The 14,324-nt window shown below is 44.5% G+C and overlaps 1 protein-coding gene and 1 long non-coding RNA gene across 5 annotated transcripts in view; both read left to right on the forward strand.

Moving 5' to 3' along the window:
- MSRA (methionine sulfoxide reductase A) overlaps positions 1-14,324 on the forward strand; it is a 423,943-nt gene that overhangs the window by 259,906 nt on the left and 149,713 nt on the right. The window lies entirely within an intron of this gene.
- LOC126961127 (uncharacterized) overlaps positions 765-14,324 on the forward strand; it is a 31,692-nt gene continuing 18,132 nt past the window's right edge. The window contains exon 1 of the long non-coding RNA XR_007728195.1: positions 765-14,112. This is a non-coding gene — a long non-coding RNA (uncharacterized LOC126961127). The remainder of the gene's footprint in view (positions 14,113-14,324) is intronic.

Consider the following 14,324-nt stretch of genomic DNA (forward strand, 5'->3'; position numbering starts at 1 on the left):
CAGCAGTGATGGGAGTGATGGGAGCACTCTGAGACTAGGTCATTAAAAGATTGTGGCTCCTATTGTGAAAACTCTCTCTTACTGTCTGAGAGATGGTAGGCGAAGCCAGCTTCCATGTCATGAAGCAGCCCTGTGCAAAGGCTTACGTGACAAGGACAAAAGGCTGCCAAGAACCACATGAGTGAGCTTTGAAGACCCTCAACCCCAGTCGAGCCTTCAGATGAGACTGCAACTCTGCCTGACAGTTTGATTACAGCCTCATGAAGGACCTCGAGCCAAAAGCACCCAGCCAAGCTGTGCCACAGAAGCTGTGAGATAATAAATGTATGTATTTTGAAGGTGCTAAGTTTTAGAGTAATTTAAGTATACTTACATTTCCATTCTAAAACCCTTTTACCTCTATATTCTTTCTCTTATCCCTTTTTCATAATGGCGTTTCTAACAGTGGTGGGCTAACCTGGGCATTTATGGTGGTGGTTACACATGTAGGCTCTACCATCAAATTTTCTCAATTCACATGTCATCTGTGCAATTTATTATCAAGTACCTGCCACTTAGAAAGCCATATGTTCTATTTGACTCAAGCAGACCTATGACGATAAGGGAGACCCCATTATCCCCATTTTCCAGATTCTCAAAGACAGACAGCAATGACCTTAGAATAAATGAAGTTAAAGAGAAGTAAGACTGGATGCAAGAAGCTGAGTTGGGCAGCTATTATAGGATTCCAGGCCAGAAATGGTGGAAGCTTTGTCTAGGATGGTGGAAGTATGGGTGGGAGGGAGGGATATTTAGGAAGTAGAAAGACTAGAACTTGGAAATTCATTGGAAGTGGGGAGTCAATAAGAGGGACAGGTCCAGGTCCAGGTCGTGGCTGGTGATTTTCTGTACAAAAAGCAGAGGCAGATTTGTGGGGAAGGTAAGGTAGGTTGTGAAAGTGCAGAGTTTAAGATACCCAAAACATGGGCATCCAAGGGACTGTTGGGAGGAGCCATGGGCTGTTTCTGCCTTGCAGGGAAGATTGTTAGAACTGCTGACTGGGCAAATGCATGTGAAACACAGGGCCTAGCACACAGTAAATATCTCATAAACAGGAACCTTTATTATTACTGGGAGTTACCAACTTATATTTGGTAAATGAAACCCCAGTTGCTGATAAGATCACTTGGGAAAAGTAATGAGATAAAAGCAGAAGAGGCAGGGTGCAGTGACTCACGCCTGTAATCCCAGCACTTTGGGAGGCTGAAGCGGGCAGATCATGAGGTCAGGAGTTCGAGACCAGCCTGACTGACATGGTGAAACCTCGTCTCTACTAAAAATACAAAAATTAGCCAGGCATGGTGACATGCACCTGTAATCCCAGCTACTCAGGAGGCTGAGGCAGGATAAACTGTTGAACCCAGGAAGCAGAGGTTGCAGTGAGCCAAGATTGCACCTGGGCAATAGAGCGAGACTCCATCTCAAAAAAAAAAAAAAAAAAAGCAGAAGAGAGGGCTTAGTACTCGAGGAACTAATTCCTCCACTTGAGTGGTGGGAGGGGAAATGTCCAACCAGGCAGGACACTACACTGGGCACCACAGGAACCAACCCCAACCAAGAACTTAAAAAGTGGTTCAATTGTCTCATCCCACTGTATTTAGTTATAGAAGCGGTGTTTATAAAGTACTAAAAGTCACATATGATAATGCCATCTATAAATTGCCTAACGTAATGATTCGTAGTCCTCTAGGATACCAACAGTAATACTAAGAGACTCTGGAAGCATATTAACTGCCCTCTAGAATACTGGAAATCTGATGATATCCTGGTGTTTGCAATGAAGATTTTCAGTTCAAGGCCAGTGCCTTCCATGTGATGGTGAAGAGGCTTAACACCGAATTTTCCAGTTTTTATCCCAGTATAGTTTCTACCCTCCGTTTTGAAGGGAACTCAAGTTGATTTTAGATAAGTGATATCCATAGGAGGTAAAATTTAGGTATTATATAATTAATTAATGAGCTTCTATAATCATCCTTTCATTATTTTTGTAGTTTTTGGAAAGGTTAATCTCCTAGGCAGTTGTGTTGACCAGCTATTTTCTGGGTGTTCTAAACCTAAGCATATGGGAATTAAATACCTGTGTGTGTGTGTGTGTGCGTGTGTGTAGTGTGTGTGTGTGTCTGTGTGTCTGTATGTCTGCGTGTCTGCTTGGCTTTTAAAAGTAGGGTCTATTTTTTAAATAAAGATTGGGGACTCCTGTGCCTTTAGCATCCGGATAGCCATTGCTGCTCAAATTACTGCATATAAACTGCTTAATCACCAACTCAGGGGACAAATGCTGTCACATCTCTTTTATGGTTCTGCATAAATAAAATTGACCCTAGATTCCACTGGGAGATGAGTTGAAAGTTCAGTGTTTTCGTACCAGCTAATTGACTAAAACCCAGAGTGGTGACTAGACCAGTGCTTCCTTCCAATACCACTCTCCTTTCCACCACGATGCTCTGGTCTCTTTTACACTGTCCAGTGGAGGGCCTCTGGCCACATGTGGCTGTTGAGCACTTAAAGTAGTGACTCACTGGCTCAGTTCTTCAGTGGCTAGTGCGACTGAGGAACTGAATCTTTTAATTAATTTAAATTTACATTTAAATGGTCACATGTAGCTGGTGGCTACCATGTTAGAGAGCATAGCAGTTCATTAAGGAGTGAGCCTGTGCATGTGTGCACGCATGCCCATGTGCATTGTAGAGGGGTGGGGCACGTCAGTCTGGATCCCTGGCCCTCTACTCTCACTATGGCTTATCTCGAGAGCACAGGACGGCCATGGAACATGGGACAGCCATGGAACATGGGCCCTCCTGCCCATCAGAGTGCTGCAGTGGGAACTGCTGTCACCTTTTCCTGCCTGGAGACCACAGCGTGAGGGTCAAGTTGTTTTCCTTTTGAGGAACCAAAGTGTCTCTTTGTGTACCCCATCCTGGTGAGCACTAGGGCTAACTGGACACCCGTGCCCAGGTGACCACTGTGATTTTTAGTTTAGCTTAGCTTAGCCTGGGTCCCCCAGAAAGCAGAGCCCAAGCCAGAGGCTTGTGTGTAAGGACTCACTGAGGTGTGTGGTTCCAGGGAGCAGGAGTAAGGGGCAGAGAGACTGGGGAGAAAAGTTATACAAGTTAGCCCCTGCCACTGGTAACTGGTTGTTTGAACCTTATGAAATGACTAGGCATTCGGGGGAAGATAAGGAAGCATGTTTCCATGGAATGCTATCACCCATAGTTTCATTCTGCACTTCTGGGCTGCACATGTGTGAGCTCAGGGTACTGTGTACCAGGGCAGGAGGCAAGAGACGAGGCACATAGCGTTGAGTGTAAGATTGGGCAATGCAGGTGCACAAAAGCTGCACAAAGTGAATGGGGTCCTTGCAGAACTGGGTACTGCAGCTGGCCTAGCAAGAGGCAGATGAGGCTACAGGGATCTAAAGTGATGCATTAGTGTCCTCCGGGTCTGCTGTCTCCAAAGGGTCCTTCTCACCCCAATCCAGGGAAGGCAGCTGACTGCAATGGCTCAGGAATGATTTGTCACGATAGAGTGACTTTCTGGCACCTCTGATAGAGGTGAGAAAGAAAAACACAGTTCAATTTTAGCAGAGTGCATCCTGCTACAGTCATATGGTGATATAATATGTACTTTCATATAGGTTATATACCATAATTATATATAGTATGTATATCTGTATAATCTATAGCTATATAATAATAGTAATACTATTAGAACAGCAACAACAGTACCAACAGAGTACTTACTAAATGCTAATCAACCACTGTTTTAAGTCATGTATAGATGAATGAAGTCATGTATAGATCTTAGATGTTTATCTGTATACGTATATATGTTTAGCTGTAGATGTGTATCTATGTCTTTATATAAAGTTAAATGCATTCATGTATTTATGAGACCCTTTTAAGTTTTGAAACTTGAATGAATTTCTGACTGTTCATTCAGTTGATACAACTGATAATACAAACACACATTACAAAATCAACAATTTGCAATGCCTGTGAGAGGTGATGCTGTTAGCTTTGATCCCATAAAGAAGTTGATCTATGCTGTAGCCTTTACCTTCAAAAGTTGTCTGGTTTCTAATACATTCACAAAATGGGGAAAATTGCCAATCTAACCAATTGCTTTATCCACTGATGGAAGGAGGAGGAGGGAGCTGAAGAGGTGACAACTGGACTGGGCTTTCCTGTGTTTTATATCTAGAGTAGCCTTGAACAAACTCCTGAAGCCACAGAGGTGTTTAAGGTAGGGAGGGTCATTTCTTAACACTACTGGATTAGGGTCTAGATCTCTGTACTCTCATCAGAAACATTTAGTTTGGTTTCTAAAAGTGGGGAAATTCTGTGCATGACTCATTCTGTTCATTTTATATACACTGCTTTCCTCTTCAGAAGGCTTGGTGTTTCTGGCCCCATCACTACATTCGGGACATTTGTCTTCTTTGAGCCCTGATGGGGCCCCTGCCACTCACTGTAATGTTGACTTAGGTGACTACTTTAATAGTCTTCTTCACTAGCCTGCCCCCAGTGACCCCCTAGTAACCAGCTTCTTCAGCAACTTCTTTATATGTGAAGTTTGGAGTGACAGTATTGCTTACCACAGAGCAGCCATTTGAACATAAAATTAGCTGATTTTATCACAGGGACCAATTGTTGAGCTAATTAGATGTGCAGTACTGCTGAGGAGCCAGAAACCAAAAGTGATTTTCCATTGAAACTGTGGTTTTCTGCAAAGTTGGCTGGGTTGTGGATACCAGCCTCACCAGCAACTGTCAGAGTTTTGGCTGAAGAAGTTTGCTGATTTCTAATCAGATTAAAAGAGGCAGGAAAGACTTAAGGAGGAGGACAGAGTCTTAAGGAGCGAAACTTGAACTTCACGCTGGGTTTGCCGACCTTGAAAATGCTGGATTCTGCTTACAGAATTTGACAGCTGCTTCATGTCTTTGGTGAGCTGAAGACTTTGCATAAAATGTAGGGGGGTGTTTTTTGCCTTCAAGGAGAAGACTTCATAATCTTTTCTTAGCCTCATTAAAAAAAAAAAAAAAAAATTTTTCCTCAAACCTTTGGTGGAATTACTTGCTTATAGCACTAATTGCAAGACATCATCTAATGTATTATTGTTTTTGGATTATCGAATATGGACAATTTACCTCCCAACCGAACCCATCACGAGAAACATTCCCAGTATCCTAAACTGAATGTGGCCTCCAGTAGAGTGAGGGTGGTTCACATGTGGTTCTTCCATCCTGAGAATGTGACTCCAGCTCATTTCGGAATTAAATCTTTTCCCACTGAGTGATTATGGTTCTTGGAATGTGAAAGACAGCAAATCTAAAGAGCATTCTCTTGGCCATATGACCTGGCTCCTTCTCCCAGGTCTGTTTCCATGTTTCTTCTCCCAGCTCCTTCTCCCAGCGACTCCTCCCAGCTCCTTCTCCCAGCGACTCCTCCCAGCTCCTTCTCCCAGCTACTCCTCCCAGCTCCTTCTCCCAGCGACTCCTCCCAGCTCCTTCTCCCAGCTACTCCTCCCAGCTCCTTCTCCCAGCTCCTTCTCCCAGCTCCTTCTCCCAGCGACTCCTCCCAGCTCCTTCTCCCAGCTCCTTCTCCCAGCTACTCCTCCCAGCTCCTTCTCCCAGCTCTTCAAGTTTTGCGAACAGTAAGCGCAATGCTTTCTCTGGGTATTTCTCTCATGAAAAAGAGAAGAAAACCTTTTTCCCTTGCATGTATTTTACAATATATTAAGTTGTAATAAGAATAAAATGTTTTTGGAGTCAATGTTAAATTACTCACTGTATTTCAAATATAAAACAGTGTTTTAAAGGCTGTTTCTATCTGTCTCTCAGTGTTTGTCCACCCATCCATCCATCCACCCACCTGTCCCTATCATCAAGATATAGCTACAATCTTTAAATACTTGCCATAATTTTATCTTAAACTTCAACCAGCTAGCAATTTATTATCTATCATCTCTGTATTTGTTGATAGTTAATACAGGGTCATTTAAAAGAGAAGTTCCCAAAGTGAAAGGTAAAAAACAGTATGCATGTAATGAATGGGCTCCAGCTAGCATTTTTTAGAATAAAGGTTCAGTTTTGATTATTTAATTTTCTTCCCACTTAGATTGCAGCCAGATATTTGGTGACTCCCTGTGCTCTTCAGTTAAGCCCTGACAAATTGTGGTTTGACTGGTGTGTGTGTTTTGTTGCGGGGAGGAAAAAGACAGTGTCATTGCCAAATAATCTACCTGGCCGGGGGGCGGTGGCTCACGCCTGTAATCCCAGCACTTTGGGAGGCCGAGGTGGGCGGATCACAAGGTCAGGAGATCAAGACCATCATGGCTAACATGGTGAAACCCCGTCTCTACTAAAAATACAAAAATTAGTCGGTGTGGTGGTGGGTACCTATAGTCCCAGCTACTCCGGAGGCTGAGGCAGGAGAATGGCGTGAACCCGGGAGGCAGAGCTTGCAGTGAGCTGAGATTGCGCCACTGCACTCCAGCCTGGGTGAGACTCCATCTCAACAGTAACAACAAGAACAACAAGAAAACCTACTCACCTGTGCTACCAATGCAGTCATTGCTACTTTTCTTTAGCAGAGTTTGAATGCCATTTCTATGGTTGGTTGTTGGTTTTTTTTTTTTTTTTTTTTTAAAGTATCATTGATGCTCTGAGTGTTAATGACACTCAAATTTAGGGTCTAGAACTACCCTCTGGACTCCAGATCCCCACAGCGAACTGTCTACTTGTTATCTCCACTTATTTGTCAATGTAATATTTCCTAAAATGAAGGTTTGATTCTTGCCATCCACTGTAAACAAGCCCCATGGCTTCCTCCTCCCTCCCCACTCATTGACCACCTTCCCCATTGGGTCATCATTTAACTTGCCTAACTAAGCAAGATCCTCAGAAGTCATCCCTGCCTCATTCCTTTCCCTCGCCTTTTCCCTCCAATGAATCAGATTAACAGATTCTACCTCCAAAAGACATCCCCACTGTGCTTGCTTCTTTCATTTTCTCTCATGTTCACTCTCATGATTTAAGCCACCGTTCTCTGTTCCTGGACCACTGAACTTCTTACCTCTCCATGATTACGACCACCCACACAGGCAGCAGAGTGATCTTCCTCAGTGTTACTCAGGTCATTTCTCTTCCCTGTGTCAGCGTCTTCCATGGCATCCCTACTGTATTTGGAATGAAATCTGAACTCCTTCACACGGTCTCCCAGGTCCTTCAAAGTCATGTCGCCGTCTTCCCATGAGACATCTGTAACTTCTCATCAGAGAGCCTAATTATCACAGTATATCTAAGATGTAACCTATAATTCTTAAAGTTCAGAACCTTTGAATAAGTCTCAAGAACTTTCTTAGAGAACTGGGGACTCAGGATGAGAACCACAGGGACTCAGGAAATCTTACTGTTGTGCAGTGAACATCATAAAAAATGGTTTTGTATTTCTTTGTATTTCAAAGTTGATTCCTGCATGGACTCACTATTGCCACACACAGACCAAATTCAGAGGCTGTGGACTTGCTGCCTGGTTGAGGCTATGCTGTACATTAAGAGGAAGGATTAACCATCATGTTCTTGACCCTGAAGCCTGTCCTGCAAACTCTCTTGATGCCAAAGTTGCTATTACGATCATACAACAGTATTTGGTAGGATTATGTCAGTGGGTGGTACATGAAACTGCCTTCCTCTCACTACTTTGACAAATCTCTGACTTTTTGTCCCTGTTTTAATATCCCATAGCTACCATGACAAATTACCACAAACCGAATGGCTTAAAACAACAAGGATTTTTTCTCTCATGGTTCTAGAGGGCAGAAGCCCAAAGTCAGTTTCCCTGGACCCAAATAAGGGTACCAGCTGGGCTCTGCTCCCCCAGGGCTCCAGGGAAGGATCCCTCCCTGCGTCTTCCAGCTTCTGGTGGGTGCCACCATCCATGGCCTGCGGCTGCATCACTGAAGTCTCTGCCTCTGTGGTCACCTGCTTCATCCTCTTCTGTGCCTCTGATCTCGTCCTGCATCTCTCTAATAGGGACACTTACAGTTGCATTTAGGGTCCACCCAAATAATCCAGAATAATCCCCCATCTCAAGATCCTTATTTAATCACATCTGTGAAATCTCTGCCATATAAAATAACATTCACAGGTTTTAGGGGATTGGAACATGGACATTTTGGGGGAGACCATTTTTCAGATGACCACAGGCCCCATAAACTGGTCTCCAACCTGTCAGTGTCATGTGTCCACCCCAAAATGGGAGACTGAAATTGGGGGTTCTTCCCCGGGCTGCTTAAGAGAATTGGGCCTTGTTCACTATGTGGGAGCCCATCTGGCTTCCCTAAACTCCAGAACACACTCAAGTTTCCAGCGAGGATGGGATTTGATTTCCTCTCTCGGGGCGTCTTTATCTACTTTTGAAGAGAGGTGAAAATTTGCAAAAGTTTATCCCCTTTCATACATCTCTACCTTCAAAAAAGACCCAACTTTACTGCTATACTACTTCTAAAATAAAGTGGCATATCAAAAATAACAATAGAAAAAAATAAATCCTAAGAGTTAGAAGGATATTTGGGAGAAGAAAAAACTGTGTGTGTGTGTGTGTTTGTGTGTCATCAAAATGCATTTGAATGTTTTGCAAGAGTGCTCTAGCACTTCCTTAGTCACTTACTCTCTTTGAGCCCTGACTTAATTTCTCTGATACTAATTTTTAAATGATCTAAGTGTGGATAACAAAATTTCCCAATAGGTTCATTATAAGAATTAAATGTGATATATACACACATACAAGCTGGCATGCAGTAGTGACCCAATATACATTATTGAAGCTGAGCCCCTTCAGTTTTATGATCCAGAAAATAGTTTTAATTATACCAACCCAAATGAGAGAAATTAAATATACTCAATGAATATTTAGCCATGCTATAACCATGATAATATAACTGAACCTGATAATTCCCCAGCAAGAGGTACATATAGATCCTTTGTGTTTTCTTTTCAACATCTATATGCTGAAAATGCCTTTTTCTCCTTATTCTCCCCCCATGTTCCTCAGTAAATTAATTACCTTATCAAATATTAATTATATACACAATCACTGCCAGACTTGCATTACAGTTGCTTTAAACAAAGCTATCTGAGGCAAGGTCTTACGAAGTTTGTGGTAATAAACCATCCCACATACAGTCACAGAAGCTCACATGTGACAAATGCTCTTTTCTACGGAGAATTGCCTAGGAACTCTTCTTCCATTTTCTGCATTAAGAAAACTTGTAGGGGGGCTTCCATTCACCTGTGTGTCCCCAGTGCCTGGTGCTGTGCTTGGCACCTAGTGATTGTCAACAAATATCTGTTGACCTGAACTGAAGTGATGTAGCATATAAAGAAGACCATTTTGTTGCCCCTTGTTATGGACTGAATATCTGTGTCCCCCCAAATTCATATGTTGAAGCCTTTATCCCCATTGTGGTGGTGTTTGGACATGGGACCTTTGGGAGGTGATCAGGGTTAGATGAGGTCCTGAACTGGAGCTCCCATGATGGGACGACTGTCCTTATATGAAGAGACACCAGGGAGCAGGCTCTTGAGTACTCTCTTGCTGTGTTTCTTACTGCACACAGAAGTCATGTGAGCACAAATGGAACTACCTGTAAGCCATGAGAAGAGGCCTTGGAATAAACCTACCTTGCCAGCACCGTGATCTTGGATTTCCCAGCCCCCAGTACCGTAAGAAATAGAAGCCCGTTATTGAAGCCACCTAGTCTGTGCTATTTTGTTATGGCATTCCGAGCTGACAAGCAAGCCCTGTTTTGTGTGCTGCATTCCGTGGAGGGGTGGGAAGAGGGAACACCTGACTGGAGCCCTGGCTCTGCCTCTAGTGACCGTGACCTTGAACAGATCTCTATGGCCCTACTTCTTCTTTTGTAAAATGGAGAAAATAAGAACAGTGGAATGTTATACGGTTCTTCAGTGCTTTCTCCTGTATTTTGCTGGGTAAACTTCACAGTCACACACAGGCTAGGGCAGGATCTGTTCTCTGACTTGCCTGTGAGGAAACTGAAGCTCAGAGGTGTTCATTCACATTTCCAACATGACCCCCATAGTAAATGTAGAGAGCTAGAGTCATTTGACTCTGAATTCCATAAGCTTTTCACCCATGCTGTGTGGAGATACATGCTAATCTGTCAAGCATTTTATGAATACAGTCATCCTTTGGTATCCAACGGGGATTGCTTCCAGGACCCCCTGCAGATACAAAATCCGATGATGCTTAATCCCTTATATAAAATGACATTTCCATATAACCTACGCACAACCTCTCGTGTACTTTAAATAATCTCTAGATTACTTATACCTAATGCAGTGCAAATGCTATTAATATATAAAAATAGTTATGCTGTATTCTTAAAATTTGTATTGTTGTATTGTTTTTATTGATATATTTATAATAATTTTGATCTGTGGTTGGATGAATGCATGGACGCAGAATGCAAGAATACAGAGGGCCGACTGTATCAGGGTTTAATGGGTGACTGCAGAGGTAAGGCTGTCTACAGTGACTTCATCCTGCCTTTCCAGAGGTCCTCAGATTTCCAACCATAGTTACAATATAGGATCAGCGAATCTTCCTTTTCTCATGAATTGAGAAAATGTCATGATTATCACTGTTTCTTTGTTCCCAGGGAAATGGGTAAGTTGCATGCTAGAAGCATCCCTTCTCGGTCTATTGTATTCTCTATGCTGCAATGTTTAAAACCCATCTGAGTACCAAAAGATTCTTGTTTTCACCAACACTGAAAAATCATTTATTTGCATTGGAAGACCCTGAATAGACATGGGTAAATGTCAGTTGATATTTTATAGTTTGGGGATTACATAGTTCTTCTTCGTCTTTAAAAATTTGTTTTATTTGTGCTGTTGTTTAAAGCATGAAGTTATGATTTAAAATGCCCTTGGAAAAACCCTGAATAATTCATTGACTTACCTTAGTCAAAAAGAAAAATCCCCCCTCCCCACTGTATGCCTATCAATAGAGATAAAATTCCTCTTAGTCCCTTTCTGTAGTTTTGAGGTTAAAATTACGGGTGTTATTATGAACTCTTAAATAAGAACTTGTGAAATAAATATTTTAAAAGTGCCCATTTCTGGGAGGCAGGCACCCATATTTCTGTGTATACAGCCATGTCGACAGCTAGATCTTAGGCGTAATGGTTTAGTTGCATGTGGGTGATAATTTTCATTTCCACTTATTACTGTGTGCTAGACTCCCTGTGTATGAGTACAGATTGCCCTTTCTTGCACTGTATTTAGAAATCTCTGTATTACCCTTGGGCATTTGTTCATTAATAGGGGGTGGGGAAAGGAAAAGCTTGTAATAATGGGCTTTACATATTAAACTGTGTGCATCCACATTCGGGCCAAATGGAAAATCTGGTTTGTATGACTGCCCTCTGCTGGCTGTAGGCCTTTGCTGCAGTGGTGGGATGTGAGTCCCTGGGTGGAGCCGTACAGATGCCGGCATCAGTCTTTTATTCACCTGCACTGAGTTCCATCCAAGTGCATCAGAAGCAGCCCAAGATCCTACCTACTGCCCAGGTTGATGATGGAAGAAAGCATTCTTGTGAGGACCAAGGCGACATTTTCATTTTAGTAGAAATACAGTCGAAGTATAGACACAAAATAATCCTGGCCAACCTAGGGTGATGTTTGAATGAAAGAATTCAAATTTCTCCACGGGCCACACTCTTACTCATCTTTCAGTGGGAACAGGGGAACATTTAGTGGCTCCCATATGTGATGTCCGGACGCCTTGTGGAATGCAAGATGATTTTATGGTGTATCCAGATGAATCTTTTAAATCTCAATTATGTATTTATAATATATATTAAGAAAACTGCAGTGAATGTTTGAAGCCCGCAGTTTCATGAAGGTGATGGCTGAGGTGAAGAGCAGGAAATGGTACCTAAACACACAGCTGCCTTCCTTGCAGGGATGCCTCTTCTGCAAGTCTTTGGGCGGAGAAGAACCACAGGGAGGTCTCCCATGACTTGGGCAGCAGCGGCTTTGTACTTGCTTTGTGTATGACCTTGGGTTGTTGACCTCTCTAAGCCCAGGTTTTCTTATTTGTTACACAGGATAATAGTGGCTACTTCTTAGGCAATTATAACGATGATATGATGTATATGTAAAGTGTCTGTCACAGAACAGGGGCCTGGGCAATGCCAGATTCTTTTTCAGCTCTCCACCCCGCAGGACACTTCTCAGAGCCCGCCCCCCTCCATGTTCGCATCATGCTTGGCTTGCAGCTCGATTCCTCTGACCCTTATGAGAGTTTACACGTTTCTTCTCCCCCCGATGCTGAGTGGGACCCTCCCTTGCTTTGCATCTCTGACAACATTCCATCAGCACTTCACACAAGGCAGGCACTCTGTGAATGTCAGGTGAATTAAACCCAAGTGCAAAATACTTGGAAGCAGCATTTTCCCACTCTCCAACACATTCAAAGAATTTCACCTATCAGATTAGGACAGGGCCTATACGTTTTTCTCCCCGTACCCGCCATTCGTGTGGTCTGCTAACAGCAACAGCAGTAAGTTCCCGTCCATTGGCTGCAAGCAGGGAAAGAAAAAAGGCCCCAGCGCCTACTGTCTGCCTTCCTGCCTGCGTTAATATCCCCTCTTATCTTACCAACTAACATACACACACACACACACACACACACGCATATATTCATTAATTTCCATGGAAAAGAAAGGGATGGCAGCAGAAACATTTTAAACACAGCATTTCAGCTAGGGTAGGGTCTATTTTAAAGACAACAAAAGGGCCTTTGTTGTTCTGGCAGGTAGATGGATAAGCCTGGCCCTGGTTTAGCCTCTATAAAGCGGCTCCGGAGTGATAGGATCAGAGAAACTACCAGGAGGAGGAGGGGGCGCAGGGGCCCTTTTATTTCTGCGGCGCCAAGAGTGAAGCAGGGTTTGCCGTTTCCTACAGGGGCAGTGCGTTTGCCTTTCAAATTCCCGTCGATTGTGTCGCAGCCCCGCGTGGTCCCGAGCTCCCCGGCCTGCTCCTGCACGGCCGCGGGACGCCCGCTTGCATTTCCGCCACGGAGGCAATGTTCATTTAAGGCTTCCAGAGATCAGAGCTTTCATGTTTGCCACGAAAGCCAGAGGACCGGGAGCACCTCGGGAGCGGAGATGAAAGGCCATTTGTGTTTGTGCATGTGTATTTAGCGCTTAAAGGGCAGGAAAAAGAAAGAAAATAGATGGTCCCGCTTTGCACTTACTTCAAAATGTGCCTTACTCCCTCTGGTGGGACCATTTAACTCTAGCGCGCTGCCCCTCCCCCGTGCTCGCCGCCCCCGCCCGCCCCCAGCCTCGGCCCACGTGATGGCTGTTCAGGCCCCGCCGAGCCATCTTCCCGTTGCCATGGCAGCCGGCGCGGCGAGTCCGCCCATTGGCTGCAAACGAGGAGGAAGAAAAGGCCCTAGTGTCCTAGGTCTAGTGCCCTGCGCCCCGTCCCCGTGCAGGCAGAGGCCTGGGCATGGTGCGTTGCAGGGCGGGCCGGGGCGCAGGGACCGCCCCCCCCCGCACCGCGAGCCCCACCCAGCTGCCCAGAAACGGTCAGGGTCAATGTCATCAGCTTCTCTCTGGAGTGGGAAGCAGGTGAAGGACAAAAGCAAGGCTCAAAAAAGAAAGTGAGCCACCTTTTCCTTCACCCTGAACACCTCCCAGCTCTTGTTTTCTTTGTAGTGTTTGGATTTGAAATCCGGCCCTGTGACCCTTTCTACTCACAGACACTGCATGTGAGGCCTGAGCCTGAGTTTAGTTGTCAGATTCCATTTACCTTGGCCATGCCCCGTGGCTCCAAAGCCGAGAGGACAGCACTCCATTGTGACGTCTACACCGGAGCCTGATTGCTTTGAAAAATCATCTTCCTTTTGCTGGGTTCACTGCTGAACTCGGGAGGCTATTGGAATCACCATCTGGCCTCAGAGCTGCGGGTGACTCTTGTCCTGACCCCATGGCCTAGTGAACTGATGACCCCAGCACCTGATCTTGCACCTGGCCAAACAGGTGTGGAGGGGAACTGCAGCTACCTGCCTCAAGGGCTCTCTTTGGCTGGGGACTTGGGTTCCCTGCTGATGAGTGAGAGAGCCAGCCACACCCACAGCCTCCAATCCCCAGAGCTAGGGCACCCACTGGGATTTGGCTATGGATGGTCACCTGCCTCCCCCAGCATAGGACCAGTCAGCAGACTTGGGGAGTGCAGAAAGAACTTTCACAAA

The sequence above is a fragment of the Macaca thibetana genome, chromosome 8, assembly GCF_024542745.1.
Source record: "Macaca thibetana thibetana isolate TM-01 chromosome 8, ASM2454274v1, whole genome shotgun sequence".
NCBI lineage: Eukaryota > Metazoa > Chordata > Mammalia > Primates > Cercopithecidae > Macaca > Macaca thibetana.